Source organism: Danio rerio, chromosome 3 (assembly GCF_052040795.2).
Source record: "Danio rerio strain M-AB ecotype USA chromosome 3, GRCz13ab, whole genome shotgun sequence".
NCBI classification, from domain to species: Eukaryota; Metazoa; Chordata; class Actinopteri; order Cypriniformes; family Danionidae; genus Danio; species Danio rerio.
Genome location: NC_141023.1, coordinates 39,017,610 through 39,038,042, shown reverse-complemented (window position 1 = coordinate 39,038,042; position 20,433 = coordinate 39,017,610). Strand labels below are relative to the sequence as shown.

Here is a 20,433-nt window from a genome sequence, read left to right as displayed (position 1 = left end):
ACCTAACTTGATTGAGGGATGTGGGCTAAATATGTACCAAATCGAATATATCACATTTAGCCTGATATCACGAGAAAAAGAAAGTATTTTACGTTTTGTCAGTTTAGTGGGTAATTCGTATAAGTTCAGTCATTTGAAATTGTACGATTTTAAAAAGGAGGCGTGGCACCTAACCCCAACTCTAAACCCAACTGTCATTGGAGAATGAGCAAATTGTACTAAATGTTATGAATTAGATCGTACGAATTTATACGAATTAGCCACTTAATGAAAAAATTTCGAGTTGCCGTAAGATTGTTGTCACATTGTATAACATTCAATTAGCCATTTCTTTATTTGTTCACTAAAATTAAAATGTTGCTTTAATTCATATTAGCTAATGCAGTGTTGTTTATAATTTATAAAACTTATATTGAACTTTTATAATGAACTGATTATTAAAGTAAAAACATAAACAATCTCATTTTTACCCCAATGGAGTTCATTGCTGAAAACTCTAGTTGACCTGCGCCTGCCTTTGCCTCGATTTGTCCACCGATGTCTTGTTCATTGCTTTTTGCCATGTGACAATTGTTTACTTTTTAAAAGTCTGATTTCAGTTGACTTTTGTAGCTCAGCAATAAAACAAAGAAAACAAGAGTTACGTTAAAATCAAAATAACGATCTCTGTCTTTCACCACAACCACATCTCCATCATTCTCCCTTTCTTTTCAGATGGGATGGAGGGACAAATCAAAGGTTACCATGAGCCATCTTTGGCCTGCAGGCCCTACTCTGGGCATCTTTGCTTTAAAGGGAGTGAAAATAACTTATTCTTTGCCATAGAAGTTAAATTACTGAGCTCACACACACGAGCCTGCAGAGAAATTCTCATATTAGAACAAAATTTCAAAGGGCACTTAGAGGCTTTACACCTGAACTCTTCATATGGGTGTGTGTGTATCAGCATATGTAAATTTGACCCTTCTTTAAATTTACAAATAAATGGTTGCACTTCGAAATTAGGCAAAAGAATTAGGAGTTACTAACGATGTTCAAATAAGAAATTATTCACATTCTGCAAGTGAATTTATCGCTAATCTTATAAGTAAATTACAACAATCATGTGACCTTTTGCACAGACAGTCAGATGTTTTTCTTTTTACTGACCTCATTATGGATGGATACAAGGAGACACGGAAAGAGGAAGAATTGTATGCATGGATGGAAAGGTAGCCTAATAGATCTCCTTTTAGACGATGGAGATGAGAGATGTTCATTAAGAGCGATGCAGCATTTCGATTGGCCAGACTGATACAGCAGGGAGCGTTTTACATCCTCTCTCATCTCATGCCAGTTTAATGCTTCTGAGTCCAGGAAATTATGCGGTGAATCAGGAATTGACGAACCATGATCCATGACGCTTCAAATTTAGAAAAGCTTCCTTTCTGAGAAGCTCAATAGTCAGGTCGGGACGAGATGACACACACACATATACACACGCCCTCTGGTAGCAATTTACAGTAACAGAAGAGGGAGAATAAGAGCAATGATGAAATATAATCAAGCATTTTTACTCATCAGAAGCACAAATGTGGCTTCCTGTGACAAATACAGCTCTGAACTACACTTCTGCTTCAATAACTCCGCTCCACCCTTCAGATATTGCTGACTCATGGGATTGAAATGCAGAGGCGCAGTGCGAGACGTGTGTGAGCACAGTATGCGGCTATTCACTGTAGTATTGTTGGGACTGTATTTGAAGAATGACGGCTGTAGGCTTTGGATGTTGAATGCTGATTTTCAGATGGGCGTTGGCCTGCGCCGCTGCTCTCAGAGGACCACAGCACTCCCATAATGGCTGCTTATTGATTTCTCTCTCTCTTTCCTTCTCCCTCTGTGTCGGTCTGTATAACCTAAAGTGAACCTGACGAACCATTAGTCGAGCTCATGTTAGCCATTTGACTGTCTCGGTCGCCTGCAGTCACTCCAGTGAACTGTGTTTGATAGGAATAACCATGACAGTGACCCAGTGACCCTGTCCACCCATACTAGCAGCTCTTGAGATTGATGAGTGCATTATTTATTCATTTATTCATTTGCACGAATGCCTGCATGCTTGTGCACTTGAGTTTTATTTGAGTAAGTCTGCTCTCAATGAATTTAGTTTGTTGTTTGTTCAAGATATTTATTTAAAATAAACTGAAACAACACAAGTTTTTTGAGACAATTTAAATATTTTATGTTCACTCACTAGTTAACTTAATTCCTTCATATTGTCCCAAAACAAATCAATTGTTTTTTTTTACAGTGTAATAAAAGTAAAGTACATTGTTTCGCTTTAATTTATACAAATAAGTCCATTGCGCCGAACAAGCCAACATAATTGTATCTATATATTGATGTTTTGTTTTCACAAAAGTGATTTGAAACATTTGTAAAATACAATATGCTTCATATGTTTTTGCACATACATTAATTTAAAATGCAAACACCAAAATGGGATATCTCAGCTTTGTTTTTTTGCTATTTTAGATTATTCCTACTAATTATTTTACTGTGAAAAATATTTACATTCTCATACATTATTTTGAGATGGCATATTAGTGCATGTGTCTTTAAAAAAACAAATAACTATATGGCCCAGTGTACATCTGGCGTCTGTTCTTTGTATCTCACTTGAAAAATTTAAGATGATTTGACAGATCCTGGATCTTTTAATCCTGATAACTGACCTCTGGCTAATTTGTTACTTCAAACATGAAATATGACACGCAATAACTTTTTACATTTGTTGTGAGCTGCAGGCTTTACACTTCCATGTGTCAAGAGTATTCATCATGTATTTCAATGCATATCTATTTATTTAGTTCTACATTTAGACATGATTTTCTTTATTATAGTAGTAGCCTACTCAAGTTTTTTAATTGGCATAAGAATTAGTTTTAATTAGATTAATCAGATTTAATTAGATTAAATTAATTTTGCATCAAAAAAGCATTTTGATATTGGTAAAGGTGTCTGCAACTTTTGCGAAGCATCAAATCACCGGCATATTAGTGGTCACAACACGTGCATGACTGCATAAATTATTATCCTTTTTTAAAAAAAGCTGAATATTGTACATGTATGCGTTGGTATCTAAACAGTTCATATCAATAACTTTTTTTCTTTAAACCACCAGGTGTCAGTCTTTGTACTTTTAATTTGGGGTGCAGATTGCATAAGTTTTATTAATATATATATATATATATATATATATATATATATATATATATATATATATATATATATATATATATATATATGTATGTATATTTTAACTTTATATATAGTTAAAAATATAAATTTACTATTTTCCCAAGTGCATATAACTACTGTAAGAAAATATTAGCATTTGGTACGTACTTTCATTATCATTTTTGCTTGAACTGACCCAATTTAATCCTGTTTATATGAAATGATCCTGCTCCCTAGCAGGTTTGAGCTAACAATACTGTTGCTGTGACAACAAGTCTCAGATGAGTTTTGAAGAACGAAACGATCCTGGATTGTGTCAAATCATCAATAACCAAATCCAGCTAGTTGAGTACTCCATGTATGAGGAACAGACCCCTAGTATAATAGTGACACTAAATAAAACACAAAAAGTTTAAATTTGATGTATAAGAGTCACCAGAGATGTGTTTGATTGCATTTTAAAAGAGATGTCTCTGTATCCCTGCTGTGATATAAAAGTTAAATGTCATTATATCAAGCTGCTTGAAGTACCAAATTGTACTGACACTATACCAGGGGTTATATAGATGGTGAACAGGGTCAAACACATCACCATAGTAGCACATGAATAAATAAAATATAACAATACAACATAATAACAATAAAAACAATAAAAATGAACAATAAAACATAACATTCACTAACAGTAAAATAAATTATGTTTATCGTTAGATTAAAAAGAAATTGTAATCCCGTTATATCATAAATGTATTGGACTTTTGGAAATTTTCACCATAAATTAAATATTAAATAAACTAAATTAAACTATATTACTATTATACTAGTATGACATGCAGAAGACTAAAATGTTGTTCAACTTAATATTAAAAAATCTTGTTAGCCATATTGTCATGGTAACCAAAGATCCAGCCTGTGCAGCTTGCTGAAGATCTACAAATCTGCCACTTTAATGAACTACAAATGCCATCAAGCACTTCTCTTAGACACCTGGTCCAGATCCCACTTGATTGCAAGCACACACAACTGAAGCAGCTCAGCACAAACACACACACATCATTGCTGATCCTTGTTTCTGTTTCAGAGGATCACTTAAGCGTTTTCTTTACTTTGCCTAGTCATGTTTTGACCCTTGCCTTGTCTTACCATTTTTATTGATTCTTTGCTGCCTGTTTTGATCTTCTGATCTTGGATGATCTTTATGCTCCTGTTTGCTACCTGTTTAACAATTGCCTGCCTGACTACTGTTGTTCATAAACTGCATGTAGATCCTCACCTCTGTTGTCCCAGACCCTTGCGTGATACATATTATCATTTCTTTTATATATTTGAGATGGTACAGGTCAGAATAAGTATGCTATGTCCCTTTTATATAAATAACATATCAATTACGCAGAAAGAACTATCATTATTTTATTAGTATATTGCCATTTTATTTTCACAAAAGTGAATTGAAACATTATAGCGTTTAATATGCTTTGCATGTTTTACACATAATTTATTATTAATTGATTTAATTTTATAAAATGATCTTTAAACTAAGCGTTCTGTTATTGTTGTTATTTTTATTTGTATTAGAATAGTTTTAATAGAAGTTAATGGTTCATTCCTTTGTAGCAACCCCTGAAAAATCAGGGACTAAGCTGAAAGAAAATAAATAAATGAATAAATGGTTCCAATATAATATAAATAAAAACAAATATAATACATATGGAATAAATTCAACTGTGAAACTATCTATTTAGTTTTTCCCTTAATATTTCTTTCAGTCCAAAGAATCTGTTGTTGATTACTTGTAACATTGGCAAAAACACCAAAACTTTCCATTTCTGCCATGCAGTACAGAGTGGGCAGAGGGCATTTTTTTTGCCTGAGCGTGATGATGAAAATGCCTCTCTGCCCACTGCATTGCATGCCTGTGTGCCCTGCAGAAAGAGCGAGTGAGTGAGTGGGAAATGGTAGCAGAATTAAAGGAATAGTTGGTCAGGGCACAATGCTGTTGTGCTGTGAGGAGACCCGCACAATGACTCTCTCTTTCAGCAGAACACAGCAGCTAGTGCTGATCAGCGCCTTGATGGTACACAGCTGGTGTGTGTAGAGGAGAGAAAGAGGAAGGAAGAGAAGAGAAGACAGATCAAACTGTATAGCTATAACTCATCACGCATGAGGTCATTGTTCAGAGTTTATTCATTCACCAGAAAGATTTGCTCTGTAGGTTACATCAGCACAGCAGATGGCAAGCAGCCTGACTATTATGAGAGAATTATTTATTTAAGAGATTACTTCAAAAACACATTTGTTAGAAATAATGCCAATCTTTATTTAAAACTGCATGATTACAGATTTAACAGACTTAAGGGTTTAAGCATCAGATTTCCTAAATGTTGTATATATTTTTTGACATTTCATGAGTGTAAATACAGGATTCTGAGTTTAGTCATTTGAGTGTATGTTCAATTTGCACAAATGATTATTTGAACATTAATTAGAGTAATCTACTGATTATTAGAACAAACGATTAACTGATTGTTGATTTGACAGGTTGTTTATACACTGTAAAAAATCTGTTAATTAACAGTTTCTGTATTTTATGATTTACAAGTGTTTTCTATTTATTTACAGTTGTGAATTGCAGTATGGGAGGTTGATCTCTGTTCCGTCCACATTTGACGTTGAAAATTCACAACCCAGGCTTATATTGAAAAACGTACTGCTATTTACATTCCTGGACAGCGCCAAATACGTCCCAGGAGCTACATTTTTTGCATTTTTTGTTTTCACTTATCCACTAGAGGCTGCTGTGCACGCTTGTTGAGATCTCAAATTTCTCTTGCAAGTGCCTTTCACACCTGCTGTTTTCACATGAATCCACCAGAGGCCGCTGTTGATTGACTGACCCACCCTCCTCCTTTCCTAAACCCAACCAATAGCATTTTCAAAAGCACTGATTGACCCACCCAACCACTTTCTTAAACCCAACTGACTAATTTAAAAGGAAATCCAGAAAAAGAAAAGTCCTCATATGATTTTTATGTTCTCATGTTGTTATTTATTTGTTTATTTTAATTTTTTGGCTTCTGTTTTTGCCTTACCTGCTTTCTGGAACCATCCTTTGCCAGACTCAAACCCGTTGTCATGGTGGTCAACTTCTGTCTGCATCTCAGTTTTGCTGACATACATGGCGAGCTACTGGACAAACTGGTAACAGTAAGAAACCTGTCCACATGAAGATAAGCGGTCAGCTGGTAAGCGCGAAAAGGAACGACGTCATACTGCCCTGTAGCGTTTGTTTTTAAGACAAAATGTAGCCATACGTACTTCTGGCTACATAATTCACAATCTCCAGAAATGTATATGACTACGTTTTCAGAATGAGCCTATGTTGCAAATTCAGCTCTACAGTTTAACAAATAAATTTTTATTGACTATTGAGTAGTTTGAAATAATATAATGTATACAGATTAATGTGTAGAGAAATAAGTCTGTAAAATAACAGAAAATGTACTGGCAGCTTATTTAAAAGTTTTTTTTTTTATCATAATATACAACATAAATCTGGACAAAATATCACCTTAAAGTATTAAAATGTCAACAAAAGACACTTATTCGAACTTTTTATAAGAAAGGTACGAACTTTCTTACCAATTTAACTAATAATTTAAACAAATAAGGTTTTAGCCCAGCACTTACTACAATCATATTTTGATAATTTCAACAGCTAACTGAATTTTTATTAACAACAACATTTTTACTGACTGCTTGGGTTGGGTTTAGGGAAGTCAGTCAGTTGACATCAGCCTCTGGTGGATTTACATGAGAACAGCAGAAACGAATGGCACTCGCAAAAGAAATTTGAGATCTGAAAAGCATTCACAGTGTCCTCTGGTGGATTTGCAAAAACAAAAACTGCAAAAAAGCGTATCTCCTGGGACGTACTTCGCAATCTCCAGAAATGTATATAGTAGTACGTATCAATTAGGGCTGCACGATATTAGAAAATGCTATATTTTATTTTGCTGTGATTTATATTGTGATATGAGTACAATTTCGGAGAATGACTTGAAAAGTAGAGGAGGGAATAATTAAGAGGACTGTAATCTAGAAATTGCAAGAAAAAAAATTAACATAAAAGTGAAATAAGTAGTCAGATATTCAGGTACAGTAATACAATATATTATCATGACATTCTGCCCCCTGATAATGATAGATATCAATGTCATTTATATATGAGAAGAAAACCATTCGCAATATAACATGATATTTGTAAATGAAGATGAAGAAATGCATCAAAAAGTTATAAGATGTATTTATTTTAATAACACCACATATATATTTTTTAGAATAGACAGCTTCTTAGAATTTGATGTATGTTTGATCTGCCATAACGAGAAGCACCACCTCATGCATATCGCTATTTTGTCCTGCCCCTATTATTGAAAAATCAAATGTAATGTAAATGTAAACACTGTACATTCTTTATTGCTGATCAACAATAATCATTTCAACTTCACATTGCAGATGCTGCGATGTGACTATTGTGAATGCACACATTGCGATATCGATGTTGAAACTATAGATTGTGCAGCCCTAGCATTAATAATGAGCCTGGGTTGCAACGGTTCATTCAGTTAACAAAACTTCTTTAGTTCCACTTTCAGATTCAAAACACTGAGCAGTTCATTGAAGGCAACATAAATACTCTCTAATTGTGACATTTATTCTTTTCTCTAGAACAAGGCCAGAAAGCCATAATTAAAAATGTCTTTCAGCCTATTGTGTGCATTTGGACTTCATTATAGTGTGTACTTACAATCTTGCAAACTTGTTGACCTTGGCATCATTATTTGGACCAAAAAGCAGAGCTTAACAAGCTCACATTCTGTATATGATTGAACATGCAACCCTTGCCCTATAAACACAAACATCCATCTCTCTGAGTCTGTTAAGGGATAAAAAGTTTTTTCCCTGGAGAAGCGTGTCCAGGCAGGCCGGGATTGGAGCCTGGGACTTGCCTTGCTAAAGCGACTGATGGAGAGATAATTCAAGCGTAGGCTAACACAGCAGCAGCCCGAGGGCAGGGAGGACAGCTTTCCTAACACAGCTCATTCATCTCAGTCCATGTTCTTCATTCTCCATCAGAAGTCATGCTTAATTCATATTCAACACTTCTGCATTACTTTTTTTTCTTCTTTGTGAGACTATTCTTCATTACATAGTTTACTACATAATCTATATTTGTAAGGTTTTATTAATAGAATTAGATGGCCGTTTTTTAACATTTAAGACATTCTTCTAATGACCCTTGCTTGGAATTTCCAACGGTTGGAAACATGCAAAAAAGGCATCTGAGGTTGTATGCCGAACTTGGAAACTCATGTGGAAGTCAACTTTCACAAAGATGCGGATGTGCACTATTGTTCAAAAGTGTGGGGTCAGATCCTTATTCAGCAAGGAAGCATAAAATTAATCTAAAGTAAAAACATAGACATTAATAGTTTTATGATATTGTTATTGAGATCTTTATCCATGAAATAATTCCCCCGAAACAAACAAACAACAAAAAATTTACAATGTTCATAATATTAAAGCAGTCTTTCAACATCATAAGGAAATGATTCTTGAGTAGCAAATCAGCATAATTTAGTATATTCGAGGAATCACTTGACACAGAAAGCTGGTGGTGATGTTAAAACTTCAGCTTTGACATCACTGGAATAAATCACTTTTTACAAACACATTACAATAGAAAACCATAATAATCACAGCTCTTCACCTTTTACTTTAATTTTGGTCAGATAAAATGCAGCCTTGGTGAGCATAAGATTATTTTGGTTATCAGTATGATTAGGGCTAGGCCAGGGGTGTCCAAACTAGGTCCTGGAGGGCTGGGGTTATTTCCAACCCCAAGCAGACACACCTGGGGTAGCTAGTCAAGCTCTTGCTAGGCTTTCTATAAACAAATGTGCAGGTGTGTTGAGGCAAGTTGGAGCTAAAATCTGCAGGACACCGGCCCTCCTGGACCGAGTTTGGACACCTCTGGGCTAGGTGATTTAACTGAATTAACTGAACAGTTTAACTTGATTATGATTAATGAACGGTTATTTTATTGATTTGTTTTATGTTTTCGCCTCCATATGTCAGGTTTTGTACAGTGAATATGCTCACATATTACTAGTGAGAAATTTGTGAATGTAGGATGGATTACTTAAATAAGAAAAAAATTATTGATGGAAACACACTATTATTATTTATTGAACATTATCTCTGAACAACTGAATTGAAAACACACATTTCATAAAATGCTGCTCTCTGCGCTGCTCACTGTTGTCACCGCTACCAAACCAATCACAAAACTTGGGCTATACGTTGAAGTGACATGTACGTTTTTTTAAGAGGTGCGCAGGTATGCGAAGGCTGTACATGTGCCCTTGGCAGAAATAAAATATCATAATAATAATATAAGTATAAATCAAATAATAAACATAATTAGGGGCAGCAAAGTGGCACAGTGGGTAGCACAATCGCCTCGCAGCAAGAAGGTCACTGGCTGGGTCAGTTTGCATTTCTGTGTGTTTGCATGTTCTCCCTGTGTTTGCATGGGTTTCCCCCAGGTGCTCCGGTTTCCCCACAAGTCCAAAGACATGTGGTATAGGTGAATTGGGTAAGCAAAATTGTCCATAATGTATGTGTGTAAATGAGTGTGAATTTCCCAGTGATGGGTTGCAGCTGGAAAGGCACCCGCTGTGTAAAACATATGCTGGATAAGTTGGTGGTTCATTCTGCTGTGGCGACCCCGGATTAATAAAGAGACTAAGCCGAAAAGATAATAAATGATTGAATGAATAAACATAAATTTAGCCTTAACAGAGCGCGGTTACGTTACTCCACACACGGTAGAGAAAGTAATTGAAAAAATTGCCCCTGAAAAGTGAGATCGAGTAGAGGTTCTGAGTCAATTTCAATTACTTTTTGGTAGTCGCCCAACCCTAAATATATGATCACTGTTTTGTTAAAATGACCCAGAAATCACACAACTGAGGCATTCCACCAAAATTTGTGCGTGGAAATGAACAGACAATAAATAAAATAAGCAGTTTTATGCAATTATTGTGACAAAGAATAACATGGATCCCTGTATTTAGGTTTTGTTTACTTGTTTGTTTTATTTTTGTGTACCCTGTTTTTTCTGTGTTTTTTATAAGTACATTTTAATTTGTTACTCAATGTATTGTTTTTCAAAGCTGCACTTGGAAAACCACCTTACATGGATGTTGTTCTTCACAAAACTGCATAAAGTTGCTTCATAAAAGGGACAAAATTATCTAATTGCGATTTTTCGAACTGATTTTGCAATTTTATATGGTATTAGTTTGTTGTGCAAAACACTTTAATTGAAATGAATGCAAGATTCTTTAATTGATAATATAAAAAATATATAACCCTATATATATGTAGTGTACTGTCTATTTAAACATCCGTTTGCATAATTTGTTACAGGATTTACAGTGAGTTTTCAAAATCTTGATAAATGATAATGAAAATGTGTAATGTAATATTGACTGGGGCTGCTCCAGTGAGGATGTGTGCAGCCAATACTGAGTACCGAATTTTTTGTCATGGCGATCGGCCGATTCCAAGCTTTATATTAGTAACTTTGCCATTCCATAAGCACAATTACCCTTTAAGCATGAGATCTCGCCTTACATAAGAAAGAAAAATGACTAATAATGCAATTTGAAAACACTGTTCATATGTTGTACACAGCATAACATGGGGACCCAAAACAACTCTAAGGTAGTTAATTTTAACACTTTGGAAGTGTCTCATGGGGTCCACTCCCAACAGAGTTAGATCAACACTTTCAAAAGTGTTGGCACATTGACACCGACATTAGGGTTATTTTAACTCTGGGCAGAGTTAAAAAATGTAACTAACGCCGCCTGGTGTAAAATAAATTTTATGTTGGTGTTCGGTGTAATTTTTTTACTTTAATATATTGTTATTTTATTCAACTCTCTTAAGTGTAAATATGATAAAAGGTAAAAAAAAAATGTAAATTACAAAAAAAAAACATTTTATATGAAAATGTTCACCATTTCAACAGTTCATCCAGTTTTTAAAATGAAACAATTTTCCAAATATGCTTTATCATTTCATTACAGACAGTTTCAACAAAATATGGATGCCCATGGGTGCATAAACCGGATGCTTCTTCCTCTGCTTGAAACTTGTAAACAAACACTTCGATTGGTTCATGAGATCGGCCAGATCAATGAGTACCGATCGAGTCGTGAAATGTGATTATCGGCCAATACTGATCTTCGGTCGATCAATCGGAGCATCCCAAATAATTCGCCAAACGTGGGTGGTCATATGTTAAAGTGCTTATCATAGAATGTGATGTCAATATTATCATGGTTTCTAGATGGCCCATGTTTGCATTATTATTTTCCACGAAGTCTGAGTGGGCTGATTAAGGAGCTTTGCTTTTTGAACTTTAAAGTATGTCAGTGTAGTACAGCATCAAACTCTTTTATTTTTAAGATAAGAACGTTCAGCTTTCCATGTTATGGCCCCTTAAGCAAACCTTAGCAATCCGTGACCTTTGATTATCAGCGAATCATGTTTTCTTGATCCCCAGTTTGTTTTTCTTATTGGATGTGCCGTGTTTGTTATTTTCACCACTGACATTCCTCCATACCTCTGTCTTCTCTGTCTATCTTTACAGCTACTTTCTTTCCCAAGATCAGTCTCTTCTTTAAGCTGCTTATTTGGCCTTATTTGGTTATCTCTCAGCTGAAATACACATTTCTCTGCCTCTGTCTTTCCAGTAATCTTTTCTCACTCTTGGTTGTTAGTGAAGGTCTCCTGGTTTTAAAAACAAGACTGGATCTGAGAGTTTGCTAGAGTTACATGACTATTTGAGAAAAAATGAATAGTTGTCATGGATATGATTGTGATTCTAAGGTGGTTGCAAAAATCTGAAAAAATCTGAATTATTTGCCCCATGTTTATTTAATTTTTTTTACGGACAGAAGATTTTTTCAACACATTTCTTAACATAATTTGTTGTTCTGTAGACTATCGGAAAAAAATAGCTTAAAGGAGCTAATAATTTTATCCCTAAAATGTTTTAAAGAAATTTAAAACTGCTTTTATTCTAGCTGAAATAAAACAAATAAGACTTTCTCCAGATCAAAAAATATTATCAGACATACTGTGAAAATTCGCTTGCTCTGATAAACATCATTTGGCAAATATTAAAAATAGAAAAAAAATTCAAAATGGGGCTAATAATTCTGAATTCAACTGTTCATGCAAATGCAAGGGAAAGAAAAATGAAGCTTGTATTTATTTCTTCATTCCAAAACTCAAGTTTGGTAAACTTCTGCCCTTTGAATTTGCATCACATAAAGACAGACGATAGAAGTTAGCAAATTAATATATAAATAAATAAATAAATTGTATGAAACAACATAAACACAATAAGTAAGGATTTCAAATATTTCATCTTCAAATAAAAGGCACTCTGAAATGAACTTGTCCTCGATACCGTAGTTAAACTTACTACATTTTCCTTCAGAAATCCAGAGCCTGTCCTCTGCCCTTTTTCTGACAGCAAAAAAAGATGCCTGTTGCAAATCAGCTGCATGTTTACATTAAAAAAAAAACATTTAAAGAGTGAAATAAGGCTGCTACATAGATTTCATGCCATAGGATCTTGCAGTAGGGCTGAACAATGTATCGTTTGAGCATCGATATTGCAGTGTGTCTATCCACAATAGTCACATCGCAGGATTAGATGATCTGTGTAGGTTTCAAAATCTCTTAGCTTTGTATCATACTTGTAAAATGGGCCCAGTCTCTGTTTGCACTTTGAGTATTAATAGGTGATAGGTGCATTAATTGAGTATCGATAGGTGTTTTTATAGGGATTTAAGTAGTTCATTTTGGGGCAGCACAGCACAGCTCGAAGGTTGCTGGTTCAAGTCCCTGCTGGACCAGTTGGCATTTCTGGAGTTTGCATGTTCTCCCTGTGTTAGCTTGAGTTTTCTCTTTTTGCTCCGGTTTCCCTCACAGTCCAAATACATGGCGGTAGTGTAGTCTATAAATGTGTGTGTGTGTGAATGTGAGAGAGTATGGGTGTTTTTTTCCAGTTCTGGGTTGCGACTAGAAGGGCATGCACTGCATAAAAAACAAGCTGTAAAAGTTGCCGGGTCATTCCGCTGTGGCGACCCCTGATAAATAAGGAACCACTTGGGGCCCACATGGGCTGGCCCGCTTTGGGCCCACCTGGGATGGCTTGTGTGGGGCCCACCTGGGCTAGCCATCATAGCTGCACAGATCTGAGGAGACTCATGTGAAATCACACTGGAAAACTTGTATGTTGTTGTCTTACTGTAATTTATACTCCAAATTCCAAAAGTAGTTTCTTGTCTTGTTTTTATAAACACATAATTAAGTTTTGCATCGTCTTGTGAGCTTAATGTCAGTTTAACAAGTTAAACTAGTTTGTAAACAAACATTGAACATCACAGCAAGTCACTTCTGTTTTGCATTAGGAGTGATTCTAATATCAATAATGATGTACCAATCTAGCAAATTCAAAATTTTGAGCCAAATCATGAGCAAAAACTGGCCAATTTCTGTTTTTTTACTGCTCATTTAGTGCATATCTAAGCACTGTTTTGCATATTTAGACCCACAGAGCTATGTACTGCAGCATTATGACATTGCTCAGCAGGACTGCAATAGACACTGAGGGTTATTTTGAGGCCTGGAAATTGCACTGGAACCTTGCTAGTGTGTGGAAATGAGAAACTCATCAATTTTCCAGCAAATAGAAATTGGCCATCAGCCACGAGACACAAGGAGAGAGCAGGAAGTGCTGCCCACATCTGTAATCCTCATTTGCGTGACTCACGTGCCAACATCAAGAGGCCAGCGGGACAATACACCTTTCCAAGATCCCATTTACTCCCTGTATCTCTGCAGAGTCCATACAAACAACAGGAAAGAGCTCACAGATGGGTTGATAATGAGAACCATGGTTTATTTTCTAAATATCGTCTGAAGCTTTGTGTGTGTGTTTATGTGAGAATGTGTGTCATTGGGACAGGAATTTCTAAATTATCTGTACAAGTGCGTGTAGTGCAGTCAGATTAGTTACTGAAAACCCATAGAGGATTGGTATCTGTTTTGAATGAGCTGTTATCTGCTCTGGGGTGGGCTGGAAGCTCCAAGGGGGCGTTCTGTTATGGTTGAGTGTCATCGGTTGATTTCGGAGGGCATTACTGGAATATACCCAAGTCCCAGATTTGTTTTTGGATTCAGGGTCCAGAATTAACACTTGGCCAGCAGCTAATGCGAGTAAATGGACTTTGGCAAGTACGTAAAACTACCTGCCAGTTGGCCGAATATTTTAATAGGAGCATAACACAATGTTTATATCAGCTATTAAGATTAAAAAACAGACCCAGTCTTATTTTTGTGACTTCAGTTATACAAAAAAGTGTGATAATAAAAAATATAGCATAAAGATATAAAAACATTTTTTTAAATGTACATAAAACATAGAAAGGTAAAAAATATACATGTAAATTGCACGTACTGTAAAAAAAATTTAATCAGTACAACAACAAAACAAAACATAATCCTTATTTTTTTTTTTTTTCACACAACTTTTGAAAACTAACCTTAAAGTGACCTAAAAGTATTTGTCAGTAATACAGAATACATTTAGTTGGATTAACATGAGATTATTATTTTTCTGGAGAGGATAACTATGTTGTAACAAAACATTTTAGGTTGTGCCAATTGGAGAACCGAAATGCCTGAACTTGAGTGAACAAAAAAAAAAAAAAAGAAATAATGCTTATTTCCTTTCATTTTTACTAGTGCTCTCAACATCTTTTTTACCTTTAATTGATAGGACAGTAGAGACAGTATACTGCGGGGAGAGAAGAGAAGGGAAGGATCGGCATAGGACATCGAGGAAGTCACCGTAAACACCAGAGTGCCATGTGTCGATGTACTAACCACTACACCATTGCATTGGCACTGACGTATACTTAACTTTTGAAAACATCAGTTGTACTGACCTAAAATGTCTGAAGTTAAGTGAACAAAAAAACTTTTGTTGAAACTGGTACCAAGAAGTAACACATTATCAGAAAAAACAAACACAGTTTAACTGAAAAAACAGGAAGACATGCTTTACATGTGAAGCATTACAAAGCATGTTTCCCTGTTTGTCCTGCCATGCTTTGATCCTTGTCTTGTTTATCGTTATTGTTGTTTTGCCTCCTGTCCTGTTTCTAATTCTGTGTCTAATAAGTGTTTTGTCAACATTTTCTCTGTTTTATTTTTTATTTTTTCAGTTGAACTATGTTTGTTCTGGTAATGTATTATTTTAGTACCAAGTTTTTTGTTCACTCAACTTCAGACATTTTAGGTTAGTACAACTGATGTTATCAAAAGTTAAGTACATGGTGCCAATGGTGTAGTGGTTAGTGCGTCGACACATGGCACTCCGGTGATCACGGCGACCTGAGTTCAATTCCTGCCTCGAGGTCCTATGCTGATCCTTCTCTCCTCTCCCCATGCTTTCCTGTCTATACTCTCTACTGTCCTATCAAAGGTGAAAATAAATTATTATAAATTTTAGCGTTTAGGCTTAGTTAGCGTTTCTGTGTGGAGTTTGCATGTTCTCCCTGCGTTCGTGTGGGTTTCCTCTGGGTGCTCCGGTTTCCCCCAAAGACATGCGGTACAGGTGAATTGGGTAGGCTAAATTGTGCACATTTCATTCTGCAGTGAGTTTGATTTTTTTTTTTGATACAATCCAGGTAAGCACCGGGACATCCCTTTCAGATAGCTTGCTCTTGCATCCAGTTACTCCTGTTTGGATGTATGCTGACATTACCCTGGATACTGTGGCTGACACATCACAAAGGCTTGTTGTCACAGATACGCCAGCGAGATGCACACCTGCAGTTTGTCTTCTTTTGAACTCTGATAAGTCACCCATAATGCTGTGTGCATTGCAATGTTTTTAGCAAAACTGTGTTATTACTCTGCTAATTAAACGTTCAAACCCTGCTCTTACCAGTGAAATGTGCAATCAATGAAGTTTGGCCACCAAGCTGGTCAAATTTACCTATGAAACCTCCAACAATAAATTGTTTCCATTTCATTGTCCAACCACTTTACATAAACTTGCAATTCTACCAGAAAGACCACCCGGGAAATAAATATGATAGGGGAATAATTTGAGAATTGTAAGCTTTTAGATCCAGCTATGACTGCTGAGGACGTAGGCAGGGGCGGAGCCTACCCCCTGGTCAGGGCCAACCTTGCGGTGGTGGGGAAGATGGTGGGTGAACATCTGCGTCAGTACCTGCAACCAAATGAATGAAATTAATGGAGAGCTTATTCCTTGTGTTTCTTGGCTATTGGTCAGAATTGATTGTGATGAGTGACATGACATTAGGTCTTTCTGGTAGAACTAGTGCTAAAAGCTACATTTCTTGTTATTTTTTTATTTTTATGTATTTAGTTTTTTTTTCACAATTGCATGACATAATCTCTAATTTCTGAGACAAAAGTCAATTTTTTAAGATAAAAAGTTAATATTTTAATTCCTAGGCAAAAGAGGGCTTCCACTGACACTCAGTTCTTCTTCAACCCTAAGTGGAGGTTTGAGTTTCAGCCGCTGGTGTCCACACATACAGTTCCACAGATGTGAACACACAGGGAAGAAAGACGTCATACTTTCAGTCCAACATTATAATTTACATCGGCTAATTACACAGGGGCTGAGTGAACTGAAGGGGCCCAGCGCTGTGCAAATTCTGACCACAACAAGACCCTCGCTCCGCAGAAAAGAGAGAGCTCTCAGTGTAATGGATAGCAGGGCATGGTGAAAGAGAAATGGAGATTTATTGTAAAGTAAATTGAAAATGGTTGGGCTTGATACTGTATATCACCACATGCGACTTATTATTCTTTAACTTCCTGACCCATTTTTTTATATACCAATTTTCAACCCCCACCAATTTTTTATATACATTTTATATAATTAGTTATATTAAATTCGGGTATTGAGTCTAACTGTTTGTTTTCATATAGTTTTTTTTTTAATTAGTTAAAAAACATTAGTTTAATGAGGGTTTTGGGCCCTGTCATACACCTGGTGCAAAAAGGTGCAAGATGTGTTTGGTGCAATTTGAGGCTATTTTCATACCAGTGCAACCTTAATTGCCCTGTTTTCTGCCACGCTGTTTAAATAGCAAATTCATTTGCGCCAATTTGTTGACTCATTTGTGTCCAGTCTATAAAGGAGGTGTGTTAAGGCGCATTGTTGGAACATTGCTATTTGAGGAACTAAAATAGACTGCGCAAATGACCAGCTAAAAGCAGGTTTTAAGTCCAGCACAGAGCACGCTAGGTGTTCACCTTAAACACATACACATTGTATAATACACACAAGATGTACAGCAAAACACACAAATATATTTACAAGTGAAAAAGAATTAAAGAATTAAAATATTACAAAAATTATTTTCTACATAAACATAAAAACCACTGCCTCTATGCCTTCTTCATCATGTCGAGGGCTTTTTCAGTTTATTCATGACAATGTGCATTTATATAATGTTATTATTATCAGCAGTATTATTTATTAAAGGCATATTTATATTTGTTTTAATAAAAACAAGCTGATATTTGTCCACCTGTCAAGTTTTGGACCATACGGGGCATAAGAACAGAACGTGTGTTTGGATATAACTCAGTTTTTTTCACCACACTTTGTTATTATTGTTTATTAATATGTTTGCTGGAAATTAGTACTAAATTTAGAAAGAGTTTTGAAACAAATATATGCACTTAACAAGCAAAATAAAATTTGTTGGCTAATGGATGTCTTCAGAGTCTGTTTCCTTATCCACGAAAGTAAAGGAGTAAAGAGTAAATGGAAAGTAAATAGAAAGTTAAGAGGCTGAATTGAGGAGGCTCGTTCTTTATCCTCGTGCTGCAGATGGTCTGTTTCACTGTTTTCTCGCTAGTGAAGCATTGTTTTTCCACTTACAAAGTCTGCCATGGAAATAACAAATGCCACATGACGCAACTGACTGAGGGAATGTGAGATGAGACTGATTGGTTTAATGCTCATTATTCTCAAAACGCACCCATAACTTCTTCGTGCTTTGCTCCTAGATCGTTAAAATAGAGCTCACAGTGTTCACTGAGGGTACAGTTATTGTAAAAGTAAAACATACTATATAGTATAATACACACACACACACTCACACACACGCGCACACACATACATACACACACACACACACATATATATATATATATATATATATATATATATATATATATATATATATATATATATATATATATATATATATATATATATATATATATATATATATATATACAACTCAAGACATGTGCTATAGGTGAATTGAATAAACTTAATTGGCCGTAGTTGTTGGCAGTGTTTGTGTGCGAATGTGAGAGTGAATGGATGTATCCCTATAATAGGTAGCAGGTAGAAGGGCATCCGCTGTGTAAAACATATGCTTGATAAGAGGTTCATCCCACTGTGGCGACCCCTGATGAATAAAGGGACTAAGCCGAGAGAAAATGAAGTGCACAATGCAAATTTTACTGATGTTAAAGTTGATCATGCAAATTCCCCAGACTGACCAACAGAAAACAACTTGTTTTGAAAGTGACGTTTATCTGAGCAGTGCATCAATCCTGACTACACTGTCAACACATTTTGCAAATGTTAACACCCCATAAGGACACTGGTTACACCTTGTATTTGCATGCATGTTCCACAATCCAATCTGACTGAGCATTATGAGAGAGATGTCAGAGAAACTCAGTGATCACACACTCCTACAAAGACATAAATCTACATGAACATATTATTTTAATAAATTAAAAATGCAACCTCCACCCTACTAATAAAAGGGTACAGGAACATCTAGTTTTAGATGGTGAATTGTTGCTTGGTGACCCATAACCCTCTGGATTGTGGAAACATTGATGGTTGCCAGGAGGCACGGTTGCCATGGTGATGGGGTGTGGTTGTTAAAGCAGCTGTACTGATGTGGAATTCAGCAATGCAGAAGAGAAACCACACACACATACACACATGCACATACACTGAAACTCACCATTCCCCCCACTTTAACATTCAGAGCCATGCAGGATGTATTTTTAGAACAGAACAATTTCACAGTTGACTTAAAAGGGGTCAGTGTTGGTCAGAAGAATATCTTCAGGTATCTAACACATAACTCATCTTGATTCTTTCAGGCCCCCTGAAGCTTGTAAGAGACTCTTGAGAAATGTCATGTTTGCTGTCATTTACCATTAAGCAATAATTTAACTCATTGAATGTAACAGATTAGTTCTACAAAATCGCAACATCAATATTCAACATAATATCACTGCTTCAGCACTACATGTACTTTAAATAAAAGTGAAACAACAGAATTTTGACAAAAAAAATAATAAGCAATTTATTTGATTATTTTACTTTGGATTTGTTTTAGCTTAAGTAGAATCTACACTTTTAAAATAAAATAAAACCAACAGGTGTTTTTGAGTGATGTAGAGGAGCCTTTTTTGGTTCCCCACAGAAGCTTTTAGTGCTCTGCTCTTTAAAAAACCTTTTTTATGTTGTAATGACCTTTTTTTATCTAAAGAACCTCATGAATAACTTTTTGTGGAATGGGAACTTTTTTTTTTTACATGTTAAAGGTGTTTCATAAAAATATTAGTGCCAATAAATAACCTATTTTTTTTTTAGTTTGGTGGTTTGAAGGATATTTGCAATGCATGAAGATTTAAAGATGCAATATGTAAGTTTGACACCCAGTGCATGCCTGGATCAAAGCAAACACATGCACAGATTTCCAGATTGAGGGCCAACAAGGCTTATTTAAATTGTGTTCTAAATAAATGCTACGGCATGTGATAGAAGGAATATTTTCCATATTAAAAAGAGCTTTTATCCTAACCAACTACTTGAATTGATATATTAGAAACAGCTATATTTCTTGCAGCTGAACAACAGCAAACACTGACAATGATCAGGTACAACTCATGTGCTTTATTCAGTGTGAGTTTGAATGCCATTTTACATGACATTTATTGCCATATACTGAAAGCAGCAGCAGAGAGTTCACC

At 35.6% G+C, this 20,433-nt stretch overlaps 1 protein-coding gene across 14 annotated transcripts in view; it reads left to right on the top strand.

Annotated features, from left to right (window-relative positions):
• Window positions 1–20,433, top strand: part of arhgap23a (Rho GTPase activating protein 23a) — a 135,630-nt gene that overhangs the window by 24,202 nt on the left and 90,995 nt on the right. The gene's annotated exons all lie outside the window — the stretch shown is intronic.